The sequence below is a fragment of the Ambystoma mexicanum genome, chromosome 3q, assembly GCF_040938575.1.
Source record: "Ambystoma mexicanum isolate Mex_15411 chromosome 3q, UKY_AmexF1_1, whole genome shotgun sequence".
Classification (NCBI taxonomy): Eukaryota; Metazoa; Chordata; class Amphibia; order Caudata; family Ambystomatidae; genus Ambystoma; species Ambystoma mexicanum.
The window spans coordinates 161,222,592-161,250,154 of record NC_090926.1 but is presented as its reverse complement, the minus strand read 5'-3'; the positions used below and the strand labels follow the sequence as shown (position 1 = coordinate 161,250,154).

The window sequence follows — 27,563 nt, the reverse complement described above, 5'->3', positions numbered from 1 at the left end:
GAGATTGCGGCTGTAAGTAAAACCCGAGCCGTCTGTGAACCTGCCCGAATCTCACTTGAAGAGTCAATCCACAGAGCACGGCTTAGTTCTCCCTGGCCTGTTCTGCACTGGAAAATCTATCTTCTTCCCGCTGGCTTCCCAAAATCCCCTACTCTCAGCGAGCAGAGGCACCTTTGTGACACTGATACACCAGCCAATTGCAGTGCCTATGGCAGCACTATTGGGCATTTATTGGAGATTAGTGCCCATAGATGCATTGCTCAGGTGCCCTTTCGGATATCCAGCTCGGTTGCAAATGTAGCAATGCCAAGTTGGAGAAAGCGCATGCCTCAAGAATATTGCCCATTATAATAGCGACTCCTACAACATTGGTCTTCGAAGACTTGGAAGAAACTGGGTCCAATTCTCGTTGCCCGAAGACCCGATGACTACTGCAAATTAGATTGTTGTGAAACTCACAAATGTAGGATGTCTCTCGTATTCCGTATCTGCATAGTAAAATTACCCAGTAAGACCTAAGATTGCTTACACATAGCTTCATACACAATATGCAGTACATGTACGCCACAACAAACCATTGTATACAGAACACCAAAAGACCACAAATAAACTTAAAATGATAAATGCTATGCAAATAACATTGATTGCAATAATACCACAAGCAGTCCCCGACCAACAGATCACTCCAAAGGCCATATCTGGTTAAATAAGAGACGGAAGCTGGAGTTAAACAATTGACTGACTCGGATGATACTAAGGCCCTGATTCATGGAAATATTTGCGTGGAAAATCGGGGATTTGCATGCCAATCTGCACGCAGATCCCTGTTCGGCAATTCATGGAAACAAAAGCACAGGACTTTTCTGGGACCTGCGTGGATTGTGCGCAGGTCTGGCACATCCCTGCGAGTCGACGAGTGCCTTGCGTGAGACTCCAAGCAGAGTGTGGGCCGGGCCTATGTACCAACCCAAATAGGGGGCGGAACATGCAGAATGAGGAAGAGCATGCGAAAATGGGGGCTTGTTGAGGGACGGTCAACGGCCAAGCAATCGCCCGCACATACCAACGCAAATACAACTGTATTCATGGATTTGAACTCAGAATATCACGTCGTAAAAAATCACACACCAACCGCAGACCCATATGCCACATGATAGCACGTTTAAAGTCCAAAGGCCCATAGGAAACAACGAGCGGGCAAAACGCTGATCATACGGGTGACGGTATGTACCATCACAAGGGTGCATGAAAGTTACGAGCACTCGTAACTTGTATGCCCTCTGTAGGTTACGATCAGCACCTCCTAACATGGGTTCACCCAAGTTGAGTGGTGCTGATTGTAACTTCCAGATGGCATGCAAGATGAGTGGTGCTGATCGTAACTTCCATATGGCATGCAAGTTGAGTGATTCTGGTCATAAGTCGAGTGATGTTGATCATAAGTTGAGTGATCAGGATCCTAAATTGAGTGGTGCTGATCGTAACTTACAGAGGGCATGCAAGCTGAGTGATGCTGATCGTAAGTTGAGTGATGCTGATCTTAAGTTGAGTGCTGCTGATAATAAGGTTGAGTGGTGCTGATTGTAACTTACAGAGGGCATGCAAGTTGAGTGATGCTGATTGTAAGTTGATTGATGCTGAGTGTAAGTTGAGTGATGCTGGTTGTAACTTGAATGGTGCTGATCGTAAGTTGAGTGATGCTGATCGTAAGTTCAGTGGTGCTGATCATAAGTTGAGTGGTGCTGATTGTAAGTTGAGTGATGCTGATCGTAAGTTGAGTGATGCTGATCATAAGTTGAGTGGTGCTTATCGTAACTTACAAAGGCATGCAAGATGAGTGATGCTGAGTGTTAATTGAGTGATGCTGATCGTAAATTGAGTGGTGCTGATCGCAAGTTGAGTAGTGCTGATCGTTACTTGGGTGCATGCAAATGTATGGGTGATCGCACCCAGTTCTTGGTGGTGCTGGATGGTCAGGTAAAGATAGGTGCAAAGGTTATTGTGTGGTTTGCGTGGGGGCTATTGTGGGCGTTCCGGCTATGACTTGCGTATGCAGTTAATTTGCATGAACAACTCCATGAATACACGGTGCACACAAAAAACATCTGCACGCAGGCCCACGCAGAGTCTGCAGGATTGATGGGCACTTTTCCATGAATCGGGCCCTAAGCATTTAAACCAGGTTAGATGTTGCATAGTCAGCCAGCACTAGCTGAATCAGGCAGGAGTGGCATGCTCAGAGTGTTTAAGCCAGCAGATGATACTAATGTCGTCACTGCGAGACATTTGTGGCTTATGAGTAATCTGTCTAGGTGAGGCCAACTTTAATGCATTGCAAAAAAAGCAAACGTGGGACGGCACAGCTGACTCCAGCAACCATCCCTGAGCTCTTCAACACAGAGAGGCAGCTGTGCTAGTGTTTTAAAGTTGACAACAGATTGATTTTGCTGCTACTATCAAATGCCACTCAAAGAAGAGCTTCCCAATCGGACGAGCGTTAGTGTTTTTAATAGTGTGACGGATTCAGTAAGCCTTCAACCATCTTTTTGCGCTTTACAAAGTATCAGGCTGCCTTAGTAGACAGAAGGGAACTCTCTCAGGAATCTCTGGTCGCTGCACCTGCCAACCAATAAAGATAGACTCAGCTGGTTTATAAGATAACGCGGCTAGGTAGATCTCCCTGGGCAGGAGTGCTATGGGACACAACCCCTCTGGAACCTGCGGACACGTGACAGGAGCTGGATAGGGAGACAGACTACAGCGGTGAGAAGGAACTACAGTACACATACACAGAAAACAACGATGACAACATAACCATAGAGCAATCTTAACAGTATTCAAGATGCTCCTGGTCCAACAGGCTCCCTCTTGGGGTTAGGGGTTTCTTGAAGAAACATCGAATAAGGAAGGGTTACATGGAACAAGAATACGCTCAATACCTAGAAAGGAGATTCAGGATGAACGGGGTCCGAAGCTTGTTGATGCAAGAATGCCTGTTCCTGGTAAGCCATGTGCTTTAAATACCAGTATTCAGCTGTATAAGGGTGTGGAGGCTGGGTGGTTTAGAGGAAAAGACCCTCCAACATTGTGAAACTTTGCATCGTTTCCATCAGTCACGTACAGCGCAGAAGGAATCCTTCTTCCAATTACTGCCACGTTGAGAGAAGCCCATCTTCCAGGGACAAAGGGAAGTCCTTCGATAAAAGTCAGAATACCTACAGGAGGTACCGGGGGCTCCCTGAGCTGGATCCTTCACAGTACGCCCCCCTCCAAAGCCTCCACCAGCCAAAGAAGACCTGCCTGAAACCAGACCTGGTTTTGAAGGGAACCTGCTGTGATATTTCGCCACCAGCCAAGGGAAAATAACATGTCTCACAGGTACCCGAGATCTCTCTTCCACCCCATAACGCAGAGATTGCAAGGAGCGACCACGAAGACGGGAGTCAGCTATACTTTGGATCTCATACTCATCTTGTTGTCTCACGGCCGGGATTGCCTGGGATAGTGGTCTGGGATAGACTAGGGACTGTTGTACAGGTTTCAAGAGGGAAACATGGAATAATTGGTATATTTGGTAGCGCGTGGGTAGTTTCAGTTTCATGGCAACAGGATTGATGACACTGGCTATAAGGAAAGATCCAATGTACCTGGGTCTAGTCTTTTTGCTACAGGCTGGAAGTCTAATGTTTGTGGTGGATAGCCAAACATAATTGCTGACCTGGTAGGCCTATCCTGGTAGGCCTGGACAGGGTGTCTCTTTTTGTCTGAATAACAGCAGGCTTGGTCTTGAGCTGTTTGGAGATTAATGTGACTGGTGCAAAGCCCATCAGTGATTTTCTACACATAATCTGTGGCAGATGGAACTGTACTGTGAGTCTGGCCAGTTAACAAAATAGAGCGAGGATGGAAATTGTAGGAAATATAAACAGGCGTAGCTTTGATGGTGGAATGATAGGAATCATTATAGGCAAATTCTGCGAAGGATAACAGCTGAGCCCATCCCACATCATGCTCAGTACGAGGGACAGGCAATTTGATCGCAGCAGATATTTTCTTTCAATCCGTTTCTATACTTTCGGGAGTCAATATGTACCCCAAATAAAATATCCGATGTTGGTGTGAAAACATTTTGAGGGTTTGGCATAGAGGTGATGAGTCCGTAGGCATTGAAGGAAATTCTTAACATGGTCTACATGCACTTCGTAAGATTAAGATAATATTAAAATGCCATATAAATAAATGACTAAATAGATGTCCAAAATGTCTCTGCAGATATCGTTCAGAAAATATTGAAAAACAGCATGGGCATTACATAAGCCGAAAGCCATGACTAAGTATTCAAATTCTCCATACTAGGGTTAGAACGCTGGTTTCCACTTGTTCCCTTTGACCATTCTTATCAAGTTGTAAGCACCTTCAAGTTCCAACTAAGTGCATATGTGGCTTTCTCTGGTTTGGTTTCATAAGACCTGGATGAGGGGCAACGGGTATCTGTTTTTTACAGTTGTGGCATTCCACTGTCTATAATCCACACCGGGCCAGAGTTCTGGTTCCTCCGTTTTCAGGATGAAAAAAAGGGGTGCATCTGCAGGACAGGTAGAATGTCTGATGAAACCTTTCATGAGGTTTTCTATCCTTAGCTGAAAGGACATAGGTTCTTCCATAGGGAATCTTGGTACCAGGTATCAGTTCTATGCAGCAGTTGTACTCCCGATGCAGGGGACGTTTGTTGGTTTCTCTTGGATCGAATACATCAACAAACTCACTATATTGCTGGGGTAGTTGTATCAAAGTTACTAAAGCCTGAAGGGGGCATAAGGACATAACTACGGGAACGTGCCATTCTTCGGTAGAGAGGAGGACCAATGGCCTAGACTGTAAAAATCACAATGGTTTTGTAAAGGACTCAAGGAAGATATTAAGGATTCCCTTAGTCAAGTGGTGGAACTTCCCCAGACATTATCAGACTCCATATGCAGAGAAGAGGAGTGACATGGTGGGACATAATGTCTGGGGGGGGGATTCCAAAGTAGTGATGCTCACCCGAGGATTCCATATTAGCAGCGAGCTACAGCCTTTCTCAAAGGTTGATAGCCCTTTGTGGACAGCCTCGTACAGCATGTACTACATCGCTGCAACAGAGGCTCAGATTAAGGTGACTATTTGTCTCTCTTTTTCGTCAGGTGAAACAGGACCTCTAGTACTCCCTAACTGCATGGGTTCTGGTTCACCGGAGCATGATGTTTTTTTCCCACCTAGGAAGAACAGTTTGTCGTAATTCAGACCTTCGCCATTCACCCATCCTTTCTCAAGCTCTTTGGTTGATGGATATTACCAAGGATATGTACAGAATAAAGGTCTTACCAGTATTTAAGATGCTCCTGGTTCAACATAATCCCACTTGAGGTCTACAGTTGCTTTAAGAAACAGGGGATAAGGAAGGGTTACCTAGAACAAGAATAACCTAAATACTTAGTAAGGGTCCAAACAACAGGAAGAGTGTCATTGCAGCAACGGCCATTGCTGGGAAGCCTTGCGCTTAAATGCCGGTATTCAGCTGTGTAAGGGCTTGGAGTACGGGCAGTTCAGAGCAAAGGACCATCTAACATTACGCAGCTTCACGTCGTTTTCATCCATTGCATAGAGCACGGAAGGAATCTGCATCGGGAGAACCCCAGGTTCCAGGGACTAAGCTAAGTCCTTCGATAATAGTCCAGATACCTATAGGAGATTCTGGGGGATCCGTAACACACAGGCATTCACTAATCAATGACCTCTCATTGAGCTCAGAAAGAAGATCAAGCAGGATCTGCAAATAGTCTGCATAAATGCCGTGCTGCAGACCACTGTCCTTGAGCAACCTGGCAAATGGGATCATGTATGCACTGAAGAGAATGTGGCAGAGAGTCGATGGCAAACCCACCCCAGGAGATCTGGACTGTGTAAAAAACACATTGCTAGTTTCATCTAGCAGTCACTGCCCTCCACAAAAGACCCCAACCTGCACATGGTCATTAATACAAGTAGGCCCTAAGAGAAGTGTTTTGCCCGGAGACAACATCAACCAAGCATTGGCAATGCCAACAGTTTGGGTTTTGTGTAGGCATGGAAAGGCTCTTGTGTATTAACTGGCAATTGATGGTAGCAGGTGCATAATGGCGTGTGTACCTGGGCATCTAAAATTAAGAAGTCAATTCTCAAACATTGGCCGATGCTAACTTGCGACGCGAAAATCCAGAATTTGTTTCAAGAAAGACCTGTCTTTGCTAATCAACGGAGCAGCAACCTGAGGGATTTGTTGGTTAACACCAAACCCAAAATAACCAAACAAGTCCTGTCAAAGAAACAAGGGACATTTCCATGTATGTCGTGTAATAATTGTAATAACATCACTAAAGGTGACTCAGTCACACACCCCAGAACTGGACAAATAATAAAAATCAAGGACCACTCTACTTGTTTGTCAGAAGGAGTCATATACTGCATCAAATGCCCTTGTGGCCTATTATACATTGGACAGACCAGCAGAAAGGCACGAGTAAGATGGAACGAACATAAATCAAATGTTAGAACCAACAACCAACATTCACCAATTGCTAGACATTTTAATCAAGCTAAGCACCAGATAGCACAAATGCGATTCCAAATTCTCGAAGTAGTACAACTGAAGAACATCAACACAAGTGCCACAAAAAGACTTGAGCAACGTGAAGCATATTGGATCGAGAGACTCGATACGGTATCACCACGTGGTCTTAATGAAGAACTTAATCTATATTGCTTTTTATGAAAGAGTTATCATCCAGTTGATTTTGCCTTGTCTTAACTTTTTTTCTTTTTTTCACAGGAAATACATTTAGTAACTAATTACACTAGCTGTTGTCAAGTCAGATACAAGACCTTTAAACACGCCATAGGGGTGTGTAGATAGGAGAGTAATATTGATGAGAGACTTTTAAACATGCCATAGGGGTGTGGAGCTAGGAGAGTAATATTGATGAGAGTGGCATAATATTGTAAGTAACTGCAAGTAATGATTGGTTTAGTTTTGATTACTCGTGTAGTCCGTCTCTTCTTGGATAGACATACTTGTGTAACATTTGCATTTAACTCAATAGTACTCACATGTTGAAAATCAGGATGAGTTATATGCTTTTTTTATCTGTACCTTTTTTTTGCATTCTGCGTAAATAGGTTTGGTACTGATGGTTTTTTGGATGTTTTGAATATGTCATGCAATGTTTATTATTTGATCTGCACTATTCTGTAATTTTTGTAATTTATTTCCTATTATATCTGTATAACAACTTCCGTGGCTTAATGCACGGTTTAGGTAACCCCATTAGAGTTACTTATCTTGTTTATTACCTTGTCTGATTTTATTTTATTCTGTCATAAGTATTGCAAAAAAAAGTAACTGTTTACTGTAGACTGTGTATGCACCCACGCACATTTTTGACAGTATCATAGTTACTCTAATTATTATCAGCCGTGCTTTACACCTCGTAGTCTAGTTGCCACTGTATATATCAACACAAGAGCACTGTCACGCCATTAGGTAAACATTGCATAATGAGTACTTGCAGATAACGCCCGCGCTCTATTAGTTTATTACTGTTGTTTCACTGCAATTGCAACTTCGCGCTGGTGCTTTCCTTGCTAGTAGCCCAGAGTTTCTAGTTTTTTGTAATTGCTGTGGTATACACATCTCTTTAGCAACAGACAGCATTGACTCGTTGTCATGACTCTGATTAACATCAGCGTAAGATCACGTAACCACGTCACGCGTCTAACAAAAGCGTCTCCATGACAACGCTCGTACTTATTCACTAACAGCTCGCGGCCAGATTAAAACCGCGTCTTACTGTGTCTCTGTTTTCAACTCGACACTACGGGGTAGGTTAATCATTAATGTGTATCTATGCCCATTTTAGTGTGTAAGGCTAGTTAGTAAATACCATTTTGACACTTAGATTTCCTTTGTTCGACAGGCGGGACTCTTTGCGCTCTGTTGGTTTTTCCATGGAGTGTAAGCATACACGTACCTAGCTTACAGCAACGTTACTGGCAGCCCTAATGACTTCCATCTCCATCTTGCAATAGAATGAAGATAGCTTTAGCATGTTATGAGGTAAGCTTTCACAGTGTGATATTAGTTTCCTTTAAATAATATTAGGTACGTTTTAGATATCTTACCACTGCATCATCCTACCTGCTTTACAGATGGGATTGTTATAAGTGGATTTACATTGGAATGAAGACCTCTAATAAACAGCACGTGCAACAAAATTATGGCGTAACTCAACGCTTGATATGCATTGAAATATTATGAGGATAATAGTAACATTATTATGATGAAATAGTGACAAGGACAGATATAAATGCAGATTTTGGTTTCATTTGAGATGGTCATTTGTGGCTAGCAATGAAATTGGTTTATGTAAATACTCGTTATGACTGTTTTTTCTTGTTTTCTCTGTGTATGTTTTTTCCTTGTACTACAGAAATTCGCCCTGATGAAGGACCAAGTATAGGTCCGAAATGCATTGGCACATCATTTCTGCTTCTTCTTAACAAATGAAGTAAAGAATCAATTTACTAAAAGTTTTGTTTTGGATACATTTTTTTCAAGAGCATTTTTGTGCCTTCAGGCACAATTTTCTACAACGTATCTATTTACTTAATATGAATGAATTTAATTTCCTTCAGTAGTCTTCACTACAATTGGCGACCCAAGGTCTGATGGCAATTCTTTCCCATCAGACATTTATGCAACTCTTTGGTACACCCAGTATAGTGTATACTGGTTTACTTGGTGACGCCATTAATCGCCTGTTCTAATTAACTAGTAGCCATACGAATGCAAAAAGAAACTCAGCGGTGCCCGCCCTAACCACTTTTTCTTTACCTGGGCATCTAATAGCAGTGTGTTATAATGGAACCCTGGCATGTTTATTTTTGACCAGGGTTCCACATTCATGACTGTTTGAAGGGGCTGGTGGCTGGGCGGCCATGGGATCTGTTTCTGAGCAATAAAGCTTCATCTTTACCTACCTGTTAGTGTCCCACGTTACTTCACTGGCGCCGAGGAAGAAAACAAAGCAGACCCTCCAAAACCACGCATGTGCCGCCTCTCTGCTGCTCTTTCTTGGTCGATGCCCAGCCACATATGAGCCTGAAGCTCAGCTCAAGCCCAGAGTGATCCATGTCCTATGCCGCAGCCTTCCTTGCAGGCACCGTGAAGAGTTACGAATCCCAGATGGTGGGGAAGGAGGAACTGTGGTGAGTTTATATGAGACTGCCCTGAGGAAATTGGAAGGGCGTTTTGGGAAAAGGACAAATTGGAGTGATAACATTTCTTTTACAGGGCACAGGGTTCTGGCGAATCAATTGATTCCTATGTTACGGCTTTGCACACTCTCATATCCACTTGCATTTGCAAGTGGATATGAGAGTTTGGGTGTACACCGGTACACCCATATGAGACACTATGGGTGTACTGGATGAGTGCATAAGAGACCAAGTGATGATGAAAACAAGCAATACTAAAGTGAGAGAGAGGCTGTGGATTGATAGAGATCCTCCGTTGAACAAAGTGACTGAGATGGCAAGGGCCATTGAAGAATCCCATGCCAGTGTACAAGTAGTCACTGAGAAAGCCTATAGGATGTCTCAAGGAGGGTCAGTGCAGGCTGTTTTAGCACCCAAGAAAAGCAGTGGAGAGACAAAAAGTAGAATTGAAAAGGTGGATTACCATACGAATAAGAACAGTAAAAGGTCATTTGGTGTCGGAGGAAGACAAGCATGCAGAAAATGCAGATGGACGGGTCACTCCACAGGTGCCAAAGGATGTCCAGTCTGGGGAGTGGAGTGCAGGAGATGCAATACCAAGAGACATTATGCTAGAATGTGCAGGTTTGATGGTGAGAGTGGTAGGGCGCAAGGATAACAAGTTGTCAGAATAGTGGAGGCGGAAGGAAGTGCTGACAGTGTGGTGGGACATGTGAGCTATGTGGTGCTTGAAGGCATTCTGTTACATGTTGAAGGGGCAGCCAAGGATGGGCTGTGGGGCATGTTAACTGTGAATGGTGTGCAAATTGAAATGTTATTAGATTCTGCATCACCGTACACCATGACATCACCAGAATTATATAAGAAAAGTTATGGAAAGGAGGTACCAACCCTCAAAGCCCCAACATCAACCCCAGTGCTTATAGGCAAGTACCTATCAAGGTTCTGGGGTATGAGTGGGCTCGAATTGAATCCAAAGGGGACAGTATGGAAGGGAAATGTTATGTAGCTCCCAAGGGTGAGAGTGTTGTTAGGAAAGATTCTCCTTAGGTGCAATTTTTCCTCCATTTGTGAACCCTCCAAACTTTTTGCTTTTGGTTGGCTTACCTAACCTGACTTTGTCCAGTGGCTCACAGCCTTCAGCTGCACTCCTTTGGCCTTACACTCATTTGTTAGGAGGAAATTGACACGTCCTTCAGGCTGTCAGTACTAGGTTACTATGTTTCCCTTAGTTTTTGACTATGTTGGCATTTCTTGGTAACTTACATCTATGTGCCAAGTTGTAAAGACTGGAGGGGGTATCTGTATTCCTGCCCTCTATGTGGCAGAGTAGAAGCACAGAGCACCCCAGCCAAGATTCTCTATATGGTAGAATGGACAAGCAACCAAGACTTAGGCTCTCATGAGGTGATGCAGGCTGTTTCTTAAGTACAGTGTAGTCCCCAAAGGAATGTCCACACACTATGTTATGTTCTAACACGATTCTTTATTTATAAATAAGGTTCAAGATATACACATCAATTAATAACAGACTTTGTACTCTGACAATTCTAATATGGCAAATATATACAATGTCTATGTGGTACCACACTTAGCTATTGACTCCTTTAAAATGCATCAACTACTGTCAGGTATAAGGGCATACAAATGATACAGCAATGTGTAACAGCATAGATCACAGGAAGGAAGGCAAGTTAGTTTAAACAATGACAGAATTCTGCCCCCACTACCTAGAAGCAGTTCTGAGTGAGGATGCCCCCACCTGGGCAACCTGTAATAAAGTGTATTAACAAGCCCAGTCCATTAATGGTTAAATCGTTTTTTTTCCTGGTTAAAATGTTCAACTACCCCAATGTACCTGAGTTAGAAGAGTTTCTTCAACGGTTCAATGACGGATCCTCAAGAGTGCACACCCTTTAAAGCAGGAGCCACATGGTGTTGAGTTTCCTCGAAGAAATGTGAACAGTGGCGTCGAGACAGCACATTCGAACTTTAAGGTGCTCTTCGACGATCGTTCGAGGAAGTCCTGGGAAGATAAGGCATGCGGTCCACCTCGATGCAAGGCATTCGGTGCCGCATAGAAGACTCAGTGATGAATGTAGGACCGGCAGCGGGCGTCGGGTGTCGGCGTCGGGACTCGACCATGGGCTGGACTACGGATCTTCACTCCGTCAGCGTCTTTGTTGGCTTTGGGTGGTGGGAAACCCACCAGCGGACTTAACTCAGTCGTCAATGACCTTGACTTTCTCTGGCGGGACAAAGCAGTTGACGGTGATGGCAAGGGAACCCTTCGTTCAATGTTCTTAGGCATGGTGGAGCTTTGCGGCTCAGGTCGTCGAGCAGCAGGCCGCCAAGCTGTCCCGCTTCTGGGCATCATGACTCAATTGGCTTCCAGCGGTTATGGAAATCCTCTGAACCCCAATCGACGGCAATGGACTTCGATGGCCTTGATGTCCTGGTGCATTACTTCAAGATTCTAAGCGGACTCATCCTCTGGTCAACAGCCTTTCGGGGCTGGCTTCTAGGGTGCCTCGATGAAGATCAGCTTCTGCGTGATGTTCCCTCGTAGCTCTGGGAGAGGTCGCCTAGCCAGGTCCTCTCTCGGATCAGTCCTTGACAGACTCGACAGCTATTAGATTTCATTGAAGGAAAGCAGCAGCAATTTTTCTTCTTACAGCTGGGCTTGAAGGATAAGCAGCTTCAGCATCCGAACAAATTGGGAAGTGAGAGGTCCCCAAATATACACATCTGTCCCTCGATCACCCTGCTGAGCCAAGGTCAGTCGGCCATTCAGACAGAAGGGCATTCATGCAGGCAGGCAGCCAATCAGGCTCACAGGCATTCTGGCTATTCACTTCACCCAGACATCCATAACAAGGAATATGGATTGGGGCAAGCCCCCAGCCTTTCAGCACCCCGCACTGCATTCATGTCAGTTTCAGGCAGGGCTGCCTCATTTATTGTGTCACACACACAGAAACCAGACACCCATAACATAGAACACATATTGGTTACACACGCTATGCACACAGGTCCCACTCCAAGGGTGCACCGACAACATACAGTCACTGGAAGTCTCCAGCCAATCTAGCCAGGACTTCCCCCCACAATACCATGGGCCTCATTACGACCCTGGCGGAAGACCATGGTGCTATTAGCACCATGTTCCATGCCGGTAAGTTACTGACTCCGCCATGGAGAAAGGGGGAATTACCACCCCATTACAAGGCTGGCGGGGCGGTAATTCCCCCCTTCCTCCATGGCCTTTCCTCATTCCCATTTTTGCCCCATAGGGCTCAATGGGAATGGGGAAGGCGCTAAGTACGGTGCCGCAAATTGCGGCACCGTAATTAGCACCAAGGTCCCTTTGCGGGTCCCTACTTTAACGGCTGGTCTACACCAGCCGTTAAGGTTGGGTCCCGCAAAGGGACCTCATAATTAGGCGCTAATAGGTTAACAAAGCGCCGCAGCCTTTTACGGCGCCGTTAACCCATTAGCGCCTGGGTCGTAATGAGGCCCCATATATGGTTCTTCCACCCAGCAGCCAGTCAGGGGAAGGGACAGAGTCAGGACTTCCCAGGACTTTGGGAAAACAAGATAACAGACAATAGAAACCAAGAGGCCACAGGAGCCATCTTTCCTGCTATCAGGAATCCACTGATTCCTATGACAGGGCATGGATATACCAAAATGGAGGATACTCAGAGCACATGTCAAATTAAGCATGCAGCTGCCACCAGCCCATACCCTTCTCTGTGGGCCACACAGAGGTACCCACATACACTAGTGGTAGAGGGTTGTACCCCCACCCATGGGTGCCATAAGGGTAGCCCAAGGGTCTCTGTTCACCATGACCAAAAAGAGGAAGAGCTGCACTGCCAGGAGTCCCAACTGGACTCCTGTGCAGAAAACATTAGAGAAAACACATGATAAGGTAGTACATGACAAGGACATGGAGGCCAATGCATTTCCAGCATCACACAAGTACCGTACAGTACCGCGCATAAGGTTCCTTTTGTTTTATGGCCCTAGCCACCCTTTTTTGGTGTTTGTACAAGTGTGCCTATGATGAACTGGTGGAGCAGTTTACTTTTAAAGTATTTTTACTTTGTTTTTGTGGACCATACAGCGTTTACTACATTCCGCCAAAGACTGTGGCCAGTGCCGAAAATGGCCGTGCCACAAAGTCTTTTGTTCTGTCCTTTGGCCATTTTGACCCTTAGGCTTCCTCCAGGTTGAGCAGACCCAGGTATTCCTTACTTCGGCATGCAGCCACCCGCAAAAACTGCTTCTTTTGCAGGCTCCTAAATTTCACGTGTGCTATTGCCCTAGAAGAGGGTTGGGACTGTCTGGTCCCAATCCACACTACTGGTCCCAGTATGACTGTTAGGCCTGAATTACCAGAACCACCGTGGGCCACGATTGGCCCACTCCTGGCATGCATGCAAGAGAGCAGATATTCCATTGGTTATCTGAGATTTGGGCGCGAAATGAATCTTGGATTAGAGAAATGGCTCTGCAGGAATTCCAGGTCAATCACCTGAAGCTCACACCGAACCACAGCAGGAGAAAAGTATCCTGAACGAAAGAGTAGACTTATGGAACCGCCAGAGGCGTGCTGGAACCCTGCTTTTGCATCGTACCAAGAAGGCCTGCAAGGGTGCTTCGACCCTTTGGAGTAGTGAGACCAACTGCTCTCGGCACCTCCCGCTTACCCACACAAAGAGCCTCTTTGGAAGTGTTCCTGGGCCATCCAGTGAACTGACCAGCTTGAACCTGGGGTATCTTACAGGAGTGCCGCCATCCCAAATTGAGACTCGAGACATTGGGCATCACTTAATTATGGTCCTGGACCCTCTCCCACCAAAATGTGTTGTCCTAGCTCTTCTGGGTCACGATATGTAAAAGCGCACCACGCCGTGAGCATTTGCGGTCCCTGTGTCACACTGCAGTGGTAACTGTCACTGTAGGTGCCTGCAGACCTGCCCGACCGTTTCCTGAGATGTGCTGCACCAGAACTATCCTTCTCCTTTCTTCGAGAGCTGAGAAAAGTCTACTGTCCCACCATGGATGATCGTCCCATCCCGCCGGCCGCTGATAGCCGGAGTGTCCTCTAACTGCAGGGGTGAAACCTACTAGCAAAGTGGACTAGACTGCCAAAGTTTGGTCCGGACAGTGTTGAGGGTCGGTGACTACTTTCATCACTTACCGGTGGCCCCCTGGCACATCTATCTGTTTTAACGCAGGAGAATCCCTCACAATATACTCACCTTGGCTGGGCTAGCGCACTCCCCAGCTATCCCTAAACTCTGAAAGTCACTCTATCTGCAAAGGTAGACCCTCCTCAAGGAGTAGGGCTTTATTCTTCATCGCCTCAACCCCCTTCCTGAACAGCTACAGCGCCCTGAAGAGAACACATCTTTTGCATGTGTTAACGCACTGGTGTACTTTGAGCATAAGTCTCCCCACTTCTTAGGGCTGGACTACATAAGATAGGGATTGACTTTGAAGAACTGCCTAATGACATATCTCTTTTGAACCTAACTCTTTCTGTTGCAGGTTGTGGTTATTTTCTCCCCCTTCATCAGCATTAGGCTAAACACATTTTCATATATATGTTATGTAGTGAAAAGCGTGTGAGGTAACTGCTTTATTATAACTGTGATTTAACCGTGTTTTGTTATAAAGGCCTATAATAAATGTATTTTTGATATACATCTGTCTAAGAGTAACCTGTGAAGTTTTACTGTGTGTGTTCATTGTGGGCTCCGATCACTCTCACCCCTATTGAGACTTAGTGTTGACCGCCTGCCAAGCCACTGTAGATTCATCTGGTTTGTCCAGAAGGTTACCCTGTTCCACTAAACGAGGGTGGCCTCCTAAACTTTTGCCCACCAGGTCCGAGTTCAGAAGTCCATCTCAACAAGTGTCCTGGGATGGGACGAACAAGCGGCTTTGGAAATTGAAATTACACCATGGTAAGGATGTTCCTGTGCTGTGTGTGGAGGATGCGTAGCAAATGAGGCCGGAGGAAAGTGTATCAGTTGATTACTTAAGGAAAAAATACCCTACTGTTTTTTCAGACAAGTTAGGCATGTTGCGTGGTTTTTCCAATAAGATTGTACTGAAGAGAGGGGCACTACCCAAGACCCATAAGGTCAGAAAGGTAGAGGGGTTGGCCAGAGAGCTGGCCTAAATGGAGAACTTACCAAGCTTAAGGACGCAGGGATAATAGAGTAGATTGAATCCTCGGAATGGTTGTCAACTGTGGTTTTTGCACATAAACAGGATGGAGGCCTCAAGATGTGTGTCGACCTCAGGGAGCTCAATGCCAGCATCTGGGTGGATCGGCATCCCTTTACTAATATAAATGAACTTTTGGCGACCATAGGACAAGCAACGTGGTTTTCCACGTTTTACCTCTCTTCTGCATATCATCAGGTAAACCTCAGCGAAGAGTCTCATCCACTTACGTCATTGGTTTTGTTGTTTTCTATTTGGTCCAGCCTCAGCCGTTTTCCAGTAGCTGATGCAGGAACTGGTTGGGGAAGTGTGTGGTGTGGGCTACTTCCAAGATGATATTTTGGTGTGGGGTAAGGTGCGGAGTGAACACGATGAGAGGGTGCTTTGAGTAATGGAGATATTGCAGAAGAGGGGTTTGACCGTACAATTGGCAAAGTGTCAAGTGGGTGTTTCCTGTGTTACCTATCTTGGACACACATTGGATGTAAATGGCATGAAACCTAGGGAAGGTTTGGTCAAGGTGATGAGGGAGGCACCTTCTCCTGTGAATAAGGAGCAGCTCGGGTTGTTCCTGGGAATAACCGAGTACTATGTAAAATGTATCCATCTGATGCAAAAAAGACTGTGTGCCTGCAGGTGTTATTGAAGAAAATGTCAGCTTTGAGTGCTCAGAGCATTGCCAGGGAGAATGTGTCAAATTGAAGGTGGATGTGGATAAAGCTCTATCATCGAGTTAGTTTAATCCCAAAAGTAAGGCTGTACTTACTGTGGACACTAGCGATGTTGGTCTAGGTGCAGTGTTGGAGCAGTGGCAGGGTGGCATGTTCAGATCCAATGCGTTTGCATCTAGAGTTCTTAGAGATGCAAAGAGGCATTATGCAATGATTGAGAGGGAGGCTTTGGCTGCCTCTTGGGCATCTAAACACTTCAGGATGTTTTTTGGGGGTATTTCCTACATAATTCGAACAGATCACAAACCCCTCATCTATGTATTGACTACTAAGGGTATCGAATCTGTATCTCCAAGGATAGCTAAGTGGATGGTAGGCTTACAATAGTTCAATTTCAGAGTGGAATACATTGCTGGTTCAAGGAATGTGCTTGCAGACTGTTTGTCCCGGTTGCCTGTTGTGGGCCCTGATGAGGAGGCAGAATGTGAGACGTGTATTCAGGTCGCTACATACTTCCGGCTGTCGACAACAGTGAATGAGAGAGAGAGATTGTGGGGGATGTGGAGTTGATATGGATTAAGGATAGTTTGCGGGTTGGCTGGGAGAACGTGAATGTCTAGGAAGAAGGGAAGGCCTTTATGCATATTTTGGGCGAGTTGGAGGAATGCCCGTGGGGCATCACTAGAGGTGATAGGCTGGTTTCTCCTCTTAGTTTGAGGCCCAGGCTTGGGTAGGTCGTTGACCAAAAGGTGACTGCGGGAATCATACTGGTGGCCGGGAATGGAAAAGACATGGATGTAGCTGTGAAGGAGTGTGTGGCTTGTGCAGTGAGTGACAAAAGCAGGGCGCTGCATCCGCAGCCTGTTTATCCTGTGGAGGTTCCGGGTGAGGTATGGTCAAAATTGGCTTTAGACATCATGGGCCCCATGGATGGCCTTGGTGGAGAGTTGAGGTTTGTTGTAGTGTTAGTGGATAACACATCACGGTGGGTGGAGGCTGCTGCATTGGAACCTGTGACAACTGAGAGGATTATAGAATTCCTTAGCAGGATGTTTGATAGGAAAGGTGTGCCGACTAGCATTGTCACGGACAAAGGGGTCCAGTTTGGTTCGCTCCGCATGCAAGAGTTTTCGAGGAATTTGGGCATCAGTCGTCAGAGGATTTCTTTATATAATCCGTCTGCGAAAGTATTAGTGGAAATGATGAACAGATTTGTGAAAGGAGCTATTCAACTGGCTGTTGCCAATGGATTGTTTTGGAGTGCGTGTTGTCAGAATAGTTGTACACCATCATCTTTTTCTGGTTGCTCACGGTTCGCACTTATGAGCGGTAGGAAGGCTGGTTCAAAATTGAGGACGGCTGCCCCTGGAGGGGGTGTGCTCACCAAAATAAATATGTCAGAAGTGTTGGAGAGTGTACGTGCTCGACAGGAGAAAGCAAGGTTGCAATATGCTAATAGAACACCCATTGATAAAAGGATGATAAGCACATCCCCTAATTTCGGCTCAGCTGGATTTTAGAGTAGAGAACATTTTTCAATGTTCTGCAAAACCTAAAATGATTTATCACATAAGGCTTACAGTTTTCAATTTTTAGGGACTTGTACCAGGGTTGGACTGGGAACTAAAAGAGGCCCTGGAAATAATTACTGGGGACCAAAAGAGGCCCTGGAAATAAAGTTCAAAGTGGACCCATATGACACATTTTCAGCAAGCCCAACCCCTTTCCTATGAGAAAGTTTGGAAATACCACACAAAAGAGGCCCAGGGTGCAGAGGCCCACCGGGAAATCTCCAGAGTTCCCTATAGGCCAGTCCACCCCTGATTTGTACACATAAATACAGACGGAAATCAATCTGCTTTCTGTCCGTAGCAGAATGAAATTGGAATCATTCTCCACTCGGCCATTGAAATGCCCCTGCTGATGTTTCCCCCTGGAGCTCGCTGGGGCCCTCACTCAGTTATCCTTAAAATGGTGATCAAGCCTTGTTCCACTTTAGTGGGCCCACTTACTAGAATGCAAAGGGGAGGGGTGATGGCTGGTGGTAGATTATGAATGAATCTTAACCGCTGGCGGTCGCTCTGGGCAACCCTCCACCTTATTGTTTTTGTTTTCCCCTGCTGTATCATTAAAGGAGAGGAAAGGCCATAGGCCAATCAGGCTTGGACCCACCTATAAAGGGACAATCCAGCTTTATCTGCTAGGTTGCATCCCTTCTGCACGAGACCACAAGCAACCCCAAACAACCTTCAGTTCTACTTACAATAATGCAGTGTTCGAAATAGGCCACTTCTTCCAGATGCCTGAAACAAAGCAAATCGCTTTCTGAAACATGGCTGATGGAGGCTGATGGAGTCTTGGGAGGATAGCTCAGGGGCAACGTGCTCACCTTGGAAGCAAGACAACACAGCGCAACACAGGTTTGATCCCCGGGTCCGCGCTTAGAAACACTGGGTATTAAGCTCGTCATAAATAACCTATCATATCAAATCCCAAACAGCATGTTTTTGAAAGAATCTATAAGAACCCAATGCTGTTATAAAATGTATGTTTATTCCATTTTTATGAATATGTTTATAGCACAAACCTAAACCAAACTTCTATGCATGTAAAAAATAATGCATAAGAGTAAAACAATTTAGTTTACAAAAATCATAAAAACAATTAGAAAACATGAAAGACATTCAAACATTGTCTGTGTTAGAGCTCGTTGAGATCTTTCCTAAAGTTTAATAAGAAAAGGAGCCAAGTGCAAGGACATAGACAAATCACACACTTGGTGCACGATCACAAAATGATTGCCTCTGAGTGTTTTCTTTTTTTTCCAATTTAGAATTTCTAGGTGCGTCAGCTGCTGACTAAAAGTGGCCCTGCCGCCTGCAGATGAATGCATTAACTCTGCCAAGTAGACCATGTTTCTATTATAAAAGACTTATCAATAAAGGCAGTAGATTTGTAAGCAAATGTGCTCTTACATTGAGAGCCCTGAAGACAAGCAACAATGGGGGAATCTCATATTTGCATTGTCCATAATTAGCGGCGCCATTGCGTGCAAAATTGATTTTAAAGGCATCATTGAAAGGTCTAGAAAACATGCCAAAATCCCATTGCCCCATCTACAAGAGACAGGATTAGTGCCTGCACACCATTTCTAAAACCCTTTCCTGGCATGTAAGGGCTAATCTTGCAAAGGGCCGAGGTCCTACCCTACCTGAGACTCCAATGGTTGCTTGTAGCCTTGCAGATCCCTTGCAGCCAATTGCCCACCCTTGCACTCCCCTGTTAGCTTCCCACTCCCTTTTTCCCTGCTTCCATCACTGTGTTCTTCCCCCTATGATTGTAAAGCACTCTGTTGCTTCCTGAAGCTAGGTTCGTGCTCAATAAATAACCTAATAATATTAATAAAAGTAATCTACACTGTTACCAAGCCTCTTGCTATTTTTCACTAGATGTTCATTAAGATGCCAGTAGGAAGCAACATAGAAGCCCCGTGGCTCAATATAGGGTGCCAGACTTGATAAAAAAAACCTTATAAGCACATGGCAGATAACCATGTGTCTCCCTCGAGGAGTCACATTTGCCGTTAGTTTGCTGGAAAAACACTGTTTTCATTGGGTGGGTGGAGGTGCAGCGATCTGGAGGTTTCCATCTAGAAAAATTGGTTTGTCCAGAAAGGAAACAAGTAAACCACGCCAGAAGTTTCCTCCCCAAATCCATTAGAAAGGTGTTTATGGAGGATTGCTGTGGTTGACCATACCAAGAAGTGCTACTGAGAGGCCCAGCAATATTAACAGACAAGTACCCCCGCCACCCAGCATCAAGAGGGCATTGTGCATCACCAGAAGAGACACTGTTTCCCTACTCTAGTGCTGCCTGAAGCCAGTATGCTAAGCTTGGAGTACATCATGATTATCCATGTGCGCATGAAACAAAATTTTCCGATCAACAAACATGAACACATTAGCACATCAGCATAGGCAACTTGCCTATCCCTCTTTCTCTACTCAATAGCTGCACCCCAAGCTAGCACTGCTCCAATTCCAAAATCATAGACGTCTGTCTGGATAATGAACTCCTGACCATAGTCTGGCACTTCCAGAACTGGGGCCCTGCACAATCCATCCTTTAAGTCCTGAAAGGAGGTTTTACAGGCAGTGATCCAAGTTAGTTTCTTTGGCATTTTTACATCATTCCGGGGCATGGCAATGGTCCCATACCACTTGATGAATGACTGGTAGTACCCGGTGAGACCTAAAAAGGCTCTCATCTGTGTCTGTGTGGTGGAGATGTCCCAATCCTTCACAGCCTGTATCTTCACTTCGGGAGGTTGTTTCTTACCTCCACCAACCAGGTGGCATAGGTAAGTCACTGTGTCCTGTGCTATCTGGCACTTCGTGGCCTTGGTATTCTACAACGCCTGAAGCACTTGTTTCAGGTGGGATAAGTGATCCTACAATGTGTGGCTGAAAACAGCAATTTAATCTAAATAGGCGACACTGAGGTTTTCCAGTTTAACCATCCACTGAAAAGTGGCAGGGGCATTCTTCAATCTGAAGGGCATCACAGTGAACTGATAATGTCCTTCTAGGGTTGAGAATGCTGACCTCTTTCTCGCTCTATCTGTCAAGCCGACCTGCCAGTACCCTGTCGTGAGATCAAAGATGTACTTGGCAGCACCGAGTTTGTCAATGAGCTCATCTGCCTGATGAATGGGGTGAGCTTCGGTCATCATGACAGAATTGAGCCCCCAGTAGTCCACACAAAAGGGAACTTCAGTCTTCCCACAACTTGTCTATTTAGGGACCGCGTAGGAGCTGCAGGATGACTCTTTCACTCCTAGGAACAGCATCTTGGAAACATCCTCCTTGATGGTGTCCCTAACCTTTTCGGACATCCGGTGAATCCTACTCTTCACTGGCTTATTGTCTCCAGTGTGCATATCATGGGTGCACCAATCAGCGCCACCTGGAGTCAGCGAAAACAGATCGGCAAACTGTCCCAATAAACCGCAACAGTCTGTCATTTGCTGTTCTGACAGGTCAGTTGAAATGTTGACACCTTCAACCGACCCATCTGTGGCTTCAGTGTGCAGGAGGTCTGGGGGGGACCAGTCTCCTCCTCAGTGCTACATCAGCTCCTGACTGCCTGGTCTTTAGGATTTTCGTCGACTGTTCCATGTACTTTACCATTCTAGACCAAAGGCCAAGTGCATAGTCCACCACATCTCGGGTGGGGGATGAAGGATTGCCCTCCCATCACTCTTTTACTCAACAGAGGAGGCCTTGTACAGGGTGTACAAACAGAAGCTCAAAGGGGCTAATCCCTACCCTGTTCTGTGGCACCTCCCTGTAGACGAACAGAAGGCATGAAACAAGAATATCCCATTTTCTCCTAAGGTGCTCTTCCAAGCCACCCATCATGCCTTTCAGGGTCTTGTTTAACTGCTCAACAAGCCCATTTGTTTGCGGATGGACAGATGTAAAGAACCGGTAGGTGACTCCACACTCTTCCCACATAGCCTTCATATATGTGGATATGAATGAAGTTTTAGCACCTGTCAGAAACAACTTCCTTGGGGAATCCAACAAGGGAGAATATCCCAATCAGAGCCTTTGCAACCACAGGGGCTTTGATGCTCCTCAGAGGGACACCCTCAAGGTACCTTATGGCGTGGTCTACCACCACCAAGAAGTATCTGTTCCCTGAGCTGGTTTGAGGATCCAAAGGACCCACAATATCCATACCTATTTTCTCGAATGTCCGCCCAACCATGGGTAGTTGAATTAAGGGGGCATTTGTGGCACCACCTGGCTACGCCCGACGAGCAGAATTCATTCCTGCTACTAGCTGCAGCACGATATCGCTGCCGAAGTGTTGCTTAAACACCAACAGATGACTGTCAACAGCCTCCATGCTATTCAGCCACTAAGAATAATATACATGACTGAATACGGGTGCTAAAATAGCACAACAGAAGGATTCCTGAAGTGCCGCTAGTGCCAGACTGCCATTGCCTGGCCCTAGCCAGATTAAGCAACTAAAATTGCATTACGGCTACATAAGAGCTTTACTAACTTTTTGTATACTGGATAAACAATTCCAAGTAGACATACTCAGAAATCCTAAAATCACACTATATGGACAACAGATCGTCAAATCTACCATTGGGGAAAGAAACTGACCTTCCAGTTAAAAAATACTTGTCCAGAATATGGCCCTACACTTGCATAAGTGACCACCACAGACTAGAGTGGTATACATTTAAGGGCCGAAACATATGTCGACCTCTAAAAAGGAACTCAATGTATTTTTCCTTTGTCTCACTTGCATAATGCACTGAATGTTATGCTACAAGAAATAATCAAGTTAGAATACCCCATGTTTGTATTAGGTTTTGTTTGAATGAAAGTGTTGAATGATGATCATAGGATCAAATGTTAATTGTTTTTAACATGTTTTATGAAAAATAATTAAAGAGAACTTTTTGTAATAAAACTAACTCAGGTGACCTTTCTACTTATCAATAAGGTAGAACCTTTTTTCCTACCCTGCTGTCCATCAAGGACTTCTAGAGAGAGGTAGTCAGTCTGTTTTTCCTTTTGATACTGTGTATATTCTCCCACCTCAACAGATCTGACCCCTCATTAAAAAACTAGGGAGTACCCAATTAAACATTCTCTCTTGCCAGAAGCTTGACAAGTCTGGCAGGGCCGGACAAAGCCAGTAAAAGTGCACAGACAACCGGTCCGATGTCTTAGTCACTCCCAAGTGGCCCGCTAAAGGAATTTGGTCAGCCAAATTCAAAAGGAACTTTCTGTGGCATTGACAAATCACCAACCTTCTGGTGCCCTCGTCCTCAGAGTCTTTTGGCTCATTGTACAGCAGTTCATACTCCCAATACACTTTGAACAGTCCAGGGGCCTCTCCCTTAAACTACTCCTCCACCTGCTTCCGCAGACCCGCCAGAGTGGGACACTCTTTTCTGGGCTTTAAAGATGTTGGTCTGATCTAGGCCCCCAGCTGATGCAAGCTCATCCAGCTTGGGCCGATTCTTCTGATCTGCGCTCACCTGGTCCTCCACCTTAGGTTCCTGTGTTGCACCAGGCAACTCTAAAGAAACGGAGCCCCCTGCTCCCAAAGTAGGGTCCTCAGTGGCTGCTGGCCCTTCTCCAGCAGGAGTAGGCAACTCAAGATTATGTGGAACTGGACTAGGGGCTACCGGCCACACTGGTCCCTCCAACAATCCCTCTAGAAGCACTCCAGGCCCTAAAGCTCTGAGAGTATTCAATCTGGCGACCTCTTTGGTCCGCGCACAGATAGCCGCTGTGTCTATTCGGAATCAGGAAGATCATTGCCCAACAGACATGGTACAGGGATAGAGTCTTTCACCGCTACTCTTTGAGTTTGGGTGTGCTTCCAATGAGCATTTTTCTGGACTTGAGTACTCACAAGCCTGTCGGCAGCCTTTGCAAGCTCCATAGGGTCTGTGATAGTCTTGTCCACAAGATGCTGATGTAGGTTAACCTCACAATTCTTCAATACATGCTCACATGCCCCACTTTTCTTTCCGAGCTCTCTTAAGATCTTGGGATACTGTTCAGGGGTTTTACAGAACTTCCTGAGGCACGCCACCTTCATGTTCTCATAAACGGACCTTTCCTCTGGAGTTAACTGAAGAATTGCATCAGTCCCTGGTGTCGGTATGCGACTCATCATGGCTGCACCCCACAACCACTCGTCCACCTCCTGTTGCTGAAAAGCAAGTTTGAGTGCTTCAAACCAGTCACAAATATCTGTCCCCACCTCATAAGCCTGCACTAAGTCTTTGGGGACTTGCCACCGGTGCTTTCGCTAGAGGTGGATCTGTTGGCCTCCTTCTTCTCGTTGAGTGCCAGTCTGTGCAGTTCTATGGAGGCTCTGTCCTGCTCCATTGTGACATTGTCCCTCTGTTTTTGTTCCTCCAGTGCTAGTCTCCTTTCCTCCTCCCGGAGCTTTCCAGCTGCTACATCATTAACATCCAGGGCAATTACTTGGCCACTTAGAGACTGTGCCAAGGCCTGGGACCTGCTGGATGCAGCACTAGCCCCTGACCTCTGTGACACTCTAGGGTGTTGAGAAATCATGCTTGCCCCCCAGCGGGGTGGTTGGCGATAAACACTGCTCATGCTGTTTTCGTCATTATCTTCCACTAGCTCCCCCAAAGGTCATCTTCATTTTGGTACACGGGGTCTAACCCGTCCCCTGGGGCCTTTGCCCCAACTGCCCTCACTTCTGCCCAAGCTTGGAGGCTGGTCAGCGACTCATGTTTTTTAACCTTAGTGCTGTCGGGAAGTCCCCTCTCTTGACATAGGGCACAAAGCACATTCTTGCTCATGCCTTTCATAGTCTCTATGTCAAGATCCATGATTATTTAACAATACCTAGCAGTGTCTAAACGTTGCCTGCAACAGTACTTTTATCATTGGAGGACTAAGCTGTGTGCAAGGTTCCAACTCAATCCGACCGCCTGCCACTAATATGACAAATCAACTTCTGGGGCATCAGTGATCCAGGGGTGAATATCGGTTTCTAAACCATCAATCAGCCCCACACCTCCAGTACACCAGAAGGGATCTGAACAAATTGGAAACATAAGCAAATTATAAACCTCCTTGTCCAATTTTGGTAACGTGGATGGAATGGCCGGCTTATCTCCGAAAGGTTGTGGATTGTTGGTTAGTTGCAACACATTGAAAATACAATTATTACCCAATGATAAAAGGGACTGTCCAGTCAAATTTGTATAAACATATCTACTTTATTATTATCACAACAGATAGTTCTAGCACACTACAATATGCAACCCACCCTGTAACTTGCACCCACATGAAACATTGAGAGCAAGAGGGTAAAGCACCCTGGATCTAACAAAAGAGATCCTCTACCCAATGGACCACCAACAGCAAATAGGTAGGAATGAGCGGGAATGATAATATAACACCACTATCGAATTAGGGGACAATGCTCGCCCAACCAGGTGTACTAAGCTTAAATACCTTAGCTAGGAACCAGCCATGCCATCACCCTAGAAACTAGACAGTCAGGAAAGAAAGAATATACCTACCCAGTATGACACCAGATTCATAAAACAACAACATGGATTAAGAGACCCATAACCCACTGACCAAAACCTCAAATTTCTGCATACTTAACTCACACAAAAACCCACACAACCACTTCTCTCTCAGCAAGCCACACGAACTTCACCACACTGCAACAACAAACAATCAACACATAAATCGCAACAACAGCACTCGAGGACTTGCTTCGATCCTATATTCACACCCAAGCTCAGTACATGGTGAAAACGGAACTGAAGCTGCCACAGGACACCACTTTCTCAATTTCCTATGCCCTCTTCACCCACTAACCTAACCCCACCACTTTGTTTACAATCTACCTGAGTACCTGGAAACCAACTCTGTTGGTGACGGTGCGCTATATAAATACCTTAAACATTAATATTAACATTAAAGGAATGCAGCGGACAGTTTTCAAAAAGTAAACGGGATGCACACTGGATACTAACAGCAGGCTAGTCAGTAAAGTAATTAATCGCAATAGCTCAAGGATGCTTGGTTTCAACACATAGGGAGCAATGGGTCGTAGAATGTCACTAGGGGCCTTCGGAAAAGGACCACGGGATAGAACCACAATATACCTTGTGTTGTAGCAGTTCTTGGTGCTCCACAGGGTTGAGTCGGTTTCAGGGCGCTTTGTAGCTGCTGCAACAGAGTTCAAAACAGGAGACAGCTGCGGCTATCAGGTTGCAGGCAGTTTGGTGAGTGAAGCTGGATGGACAGCTGCAGGCTGGACTACATGGTGGCTCTGGGTCACGAATCGTCTCAGTGCTGGTCGGCAGTTCTGAAGCATTGGTTGAGGCGTCTTGGAAGGCTTTAGCGACTGTGGTATGACAACAGTCAGCAGTGCAGTCGGTGGCAGCTCAATAATGTCTTTTAAGGCAGATGTCGGTTGATGCTTGTCGATGCGCTGCTCCTAGCTCCTTCACAGGGCTTGTGTCGTCCTTTAAGGAAGACGGGCAAACGCTGAGGAGAGTGTTGCAGGCAACTGCCTTGTCCTTGGTTTGGTTCAGAGACTCTCTGGCACTATCCACCTAGGAAGCTTGCTACAGAACCTAGTATGGCACACTGTGTGCTGGCTGGGTACTGGTTCTGAAGCTGCTGTAGGGTCCTCTGGATTCGCTATCTCCCGCTGTTGCCTGGGAGATGTTTAGCAGATGCTTCCCTCTTGGAGGTCCTGTTAAGGCAGACTGTACCTTCAGCCAGGGTCCAGTGATGAGTTATTCCTTCTGCTTCTTGTGAAGCCTTCAGCTGATCTGCCAAAAGGGGGGCTCGGCCCTCTTTTAAAGGCAATCGGACCACATGGATTGGTGTAGGCTAAGCCTACCTTAATGAACCAATCCTGGGTCCACACTAACAATCTCCTGAATGCATGAGGTCATAAACAGAGTGCTTTGCAACAGAAAAGGTAAAGGGGAGAAAACAAGTAATACTAAGTCTCATCCATCTTTCTGTCTGTTGTGGATTAAATGGTCCTTCTGGTCAATGGAGCTCTCTGTGGTTCCTGATTAAAGCAGCAGGTCTCCCTTGAAGCTGTGGCAAGACCAGACTTTCTGGCTCTGCCAAACCACATACTGTACTTCTCCCTATACCCTGATCTCCCCCAATCCCTGCACTTGTTGTTACTGCACTTGCATGATCTGAATGTCACAAGGCGTAGTAGGGCCGTTATTGTTATTTATCCTATGCCCCTCCCCTCTTTTGTCTTTTGGTGCCTGGAAACACGTTTGCTGTACATGCGTCTTACAAATGTTCAACAAATAAATTCAATGAATAAATACGTGTACCTTCTGAATAGGGTCTCCCCTGTGGGGATGACTACTGTAAACACGCAATCCCACATATGACATTTCACTGTCAATCGATACTGAGAGCGGGAGCTGGCTTCAGGTTGACACAGTGCAAATTAAAGGGTGTTAGGGTTTCCTGTCTCCTTTGTTAGCTTCTGCAGCCAAACCCCATGTGGGCCTGTTTGAATTAAACTCTGATTAGTATGTGAATGCCACGAGCTGCAGGGCTCAACAAAAGGACAGGGAAGGTCCTGTTAGTTATTTAGTCTGGCCATTGCACGCAGAAGGTTTGACCCTCCCCCTTGTGGAGGTGCATTGTGTACCCCACCTGTCAAATCCCAACCAAATATGACAGGGGGGACTGCACCTGTACGCTCTGTCTACCCAGAGTACACAGGTCTATGCGTATGTCGTTCAGTGAGCATAGGAAAATGTGTGCAGATTAGCCC

General features: G+C 45.7%; 1 protein-coding gene across 3 annotated transcripts in view; it reads left to right on the top strand.

Moving 5' to 3' along the window:
• SMAGP (small cell adhesion glycoprotein) overlaps nt 1–27,563 on the top strand; it is a 115,558-nt gene that overhangs the window by 62,890 nt on the left and 25,105 nt on the right. The window contains exons 2-4 of one of the 3 annotated variants that reach the window (XM_069653397.1): nt 7,992–8,131; nt 8,505–8,582; nt 9,062–9,282. The exons of 1 other annotated variant lie outside the window; for it this stretch is intronic. The gene's annotated coding sequence lies outside the window, so the exon portion shown is untranslated. The remainder of the gene's footprint in view (nt 1–7,991; nt 8,132–8,504; nt 8,583–9,061; nt 9,283–27,563) is intronic. One more of the 3 variants, XM_069653395.1, reaches the window with a different exon arrangement.